This window comes from Cebidichthys violaceus, unplaced genomic scaffold (genome assembly GCF_023349555.1).
Source record: "Cebidichthys violaceus isolate CVI_PGR_0920_01 unplaced genomic scaffold, fCebVio1.0.p SCAF_8, whole genome shotgun sequence".
In the NCBI taxonomy this organism is placed as follows: domain Eukaryota; kingdom Metazoa; phylum Chordata; class Actinopteri; order Perciformes; family Stichaeidae; genus Cebidichthys; species Cebidichthys violaceus.
In genome coordinates this window covers 1,273,881-1,277,777 of record NW_027176964.1, presented here as the reverse complement: position 1 = coordinate 1,277,777, position 3,897 = coordinate 1,273,881, and positions in this window count along the sequence as shown.

Sequence of the window (3,897 nt, the reverse complement as noted above, 5' to 3'; positions counted from 1 at the left end):
CTGATGTGTGTGGAGCTCTCTGCCTCTGTGTTTCTCTTTATTCTGTTGCTCCTCCTCTTTCTCTCTCTCTCTCTCTCTCTCTCTCTCTCTCTCTTTGCTCTGCTGTTATCTCTCCCTCCTCTCTCTGTCTTCCTCTCTGTCTTACTTCCTTTCTCTCTCTCCTGCAGACTGCAGGTGTGCTTGCCCAAATAGTCACTAGCTTGCCTCGATGCTCTTAGTGTATTCACTTTCGTTATTCTCCTTTCTATCATATTATGAATGTTTCTCATTTGTAGCTTGACTTGTATGATATTTTCTGTTGACCTTTCTGCTGTTTTGGGTAGCCTGGTGATGTGTGTGTGTGTGTGTGTGTGTGTGTGTGTGTGTGTGTGTGTGTGTGTGTGTGTGTGTGTGTGTTGGCATGCTGGCAGGAAGGTCATGCTGGTGTTTCGGTTGGAGGCCATGCACAGACCCACCCTTGGGTGTAGGAAACAGCAGTGGTTGAGAAAACAGACAGAAAACAGTGTGTGTGTGGGGGGGGAGTGAAAGGCCAAACTGTTCTCCAACCTTGATGACTTCAAGATGGACTGAGAAACTCTTCCACTCTGGATACTGGAACCATGAAACACACCCACGCTCACTTTTTGTTACGTGTTCTCGTGAAGCTCGGTGGTCAGAGCCTAAAGCTTTGTAAGTGGACACTTTTACACTTTAGAGTTCTTGAATTCGCAGCAGGTTGGATTAAAAAGACATGGCTGGACAAGATGTAATCTGTTATTTTGGTCCTTGTACAAAAGCGTGTCCAAAAAGTCAAGAAGGATAAATAGTTCACATTCCCTTTTTTGTTCTTCCCTGTTTCATTTCTTCTTTTCTTAATCCATGTCCTCCAGGCAGCTGCTGTTAATTGCCCTACATTCCTTATCAGGAAAGTGTCCTTGAAGCCATCTAAATGCAGCCGAGCTCCCCTGTCTCCTCTCGGTGGAACTCAAAGCAGGACCTCGACTGCACTTCATTAGTATAGGGACGAGTAAATAATAAATGGACTTACAAACACTGATGTCAGGGGCTACCATGTCCATCAGGATTATTTAACCATCCTGATCCATTCATACACCACAGGCACAGCCTACAGGAGCATTTTGGGGTTAAGTGTCTTTGCCCAAGGGCACATCAACATGACTTGAGGAGCGGGGGTTTGAACCGCTGATCTTCTGATTGAACGACCCGCTCCACTACTGAGCCACAGTCGTCCACAGTTGGGAGGTTGTGCCACCCATTTGAAAGATGCATGAATTAATAAAATGTAAAAATAAAGTGCAAGTAACAGCTCAGAGGGCGCCAGTGAACCAATAACAGGTCTCGTCAAGTCAAACAATTCAAAAAGTAAATGTGTTCATGTGTAAATGCAAAATGTCCACACACTTCCCATGTCTACATTGTGAACCGGAGCTCTTACTTTTTGCTCAAGGAGCTGCAAAAAAAAAAAGGCACCAGCTGCGCAGAAAATGTTCAGCCTATATGGCAGTCCACTGGAAAGGCACCCCAGAGGGCCCTTTATCGTGCTTTATCTGTAGGGACATCCCTCATCGTGTTTTCTCCAATGGAAGAACATCATATGGTCCCTTTATCATCTTTCCTCCACTGGAAGGGCCCCCAAGAGGATACTTGTTCATGTTTTATCTACCGTAGGGGCATCTAAAAATGCACTTCATAATGTTGTATCCACTGGAAGGGTATCTTAGAGGACACATTATCGTGTTCTCTTCACCAGAAGAGCAGCCTAAAGGACAGTTCATCATGTTTTCTCCACTCGAAGGGGACCCCAGTGTTTTTTCCATTAGAAGGGCACCCTAGATGGCACTTTCTTATGTTTTATCTACCGTACAAGCATCCAAGAAGGCACTTCATCATGTTTTCTCCATTGGAAGTGCAGCCTAGAAGGCACTTCATCATGTTTTATCCACTCAAAGAGGACCCCAGTGTATTTTCTATATCAAAGGCACCCTTTAAAGTAATTCCGTAATCAGTGCACATGCCCATCTGTACATTTGAAAGAGTCACTGGTTGCTTTAATTGTTCCTCCTGTCCTTCCTGGTCATGAGGAGATCCCTTACTAACATTATTCCAATGCAAGAGATAAAAGGAATACATCCACAGTCCTCATTCTGTGTCTAAATGCATTTTCAAGTTCAGCTGAAATTAAAATGAGGCTGAGTTATTCAATTTAGATTGGTATCATAATAAATTCAAAGTTATCTTAAGCAATGTAAAACCTTATCTAATTTGGACCACCCGTTTGGGCTTATGGAGTCCCGTGGGATCAGCCAAAACAACATCCATTTTACAAACTCATCTCTTATAGAGGGACCTCCAGGGGCTTTGTCTCTGCTTACTTACCTTCTTGAATGCTCTTATAAGGACCTTACCTTGGAGGATTCGATTGATGTTCTGTGTGGGTGATCGTGATCTCGATCGCCAACAAATCCACCTGAACGATAATCATAGAATGTACTTTACTCCCAGAAGGCTGTACTCAAATCGAACTTGTGAGCGCGTGGTTACGACACGTTGATCCGTGTACGTGATTTGATTGGCGTTCAACGTGGTTAAGTCACATGAACACCGCTGCTAGTAGACACAGAGGCTAATAATTTAGCAAGCTAGCAAACAGATAATGTAATGCAGGAAATGCAAAGGTTTTTTGGCTGATAATTGCTGGGGCTTGTGTTATATTGGTTGTTATTGTCTTTTTCCAAAATGTGGAACATTTGATCAAAAAAACCCGTAGAGGTCAGTTTGTGCTGTTCACCCATTGTGCCTCAGTTTACTGTAATTTTGTTCTATTGTTGTGATCCATAATTCCCCTATTCTTTAAATCCGTTATTTCATAAACTAGCATGTAAGATGGCAGCATGCAGTCGGACCTCACTGTTTATTTGCGAATGATTTTACGTCCTGTGTGGGTACAATGAAAGGCAACAACTGGCCTGTTGTCTCATCTGAGCGCTATTATAAAATATAATTGTCTTCGTAATTTTATTTTAAGGAGTCTAGAAAGATTATCCTATGAAACCTTTTTTCACCTTCTCTTAAATCATATAAACACAGGAAAGAAAAAAACCACATAGATCAGACGTTAACAAAAATTAACCAGAAAAGTATTTTATATTTTAGTGCATATTTCTATTAATAACAGATATGGATATTTCCTGATTCATTGCTTTGCATGTTCTTTATTATATGCTTTTGTGTTGCATGTTTTGATTGTGTAATGGTGTCCTGTATGATAATATCTACTAACAATAATAGCATTATTTTTTTACTATTGCTCTTAATGCTTATAGTTGATTTCAATAACTTTTGTCATTTTAATGTTGTTGTTTTTTTTTTCTTAGGATGGCTGTAGCATCTGTCCATAGATTACAGATGATCGAAAACTCTGGCAATATGTATTGATATGCACTGTCTTTGTAACCACTCAATAATAAGAATAAACACACAAAGAAGAACGCACAGAAAAAAAAGTTATCTTTATAATACAGCACTTTGCTTCCCCCTGCAGGACAGAATGAGCCACTACAGCTCAGCTGCTTTTTAGATTGTTGTTTTTTAACTCTGAACTACTGAGTTAACTTAACACTGTATACTTGCTGCCATCAATTGGCTGTTTTATAGGTTACAACAGCAAGATGGATCATCTTCGTACTGGCTTCATGGAAGCAAACAGTCAACAGCAGTTGTTTCTTTTTTTAAACATGAACATTACAGGAACAGTAACATACAGTTATTTTCTTTGTATTTTTGCAACCATTTGAATACCTGTTATACAAATGTTTCCTTAACACATTAATTTGCATAATTTACCTTTAACCCAACATGTGATAATAGTTCATATTTAAACTGACTTCCATTCAATTA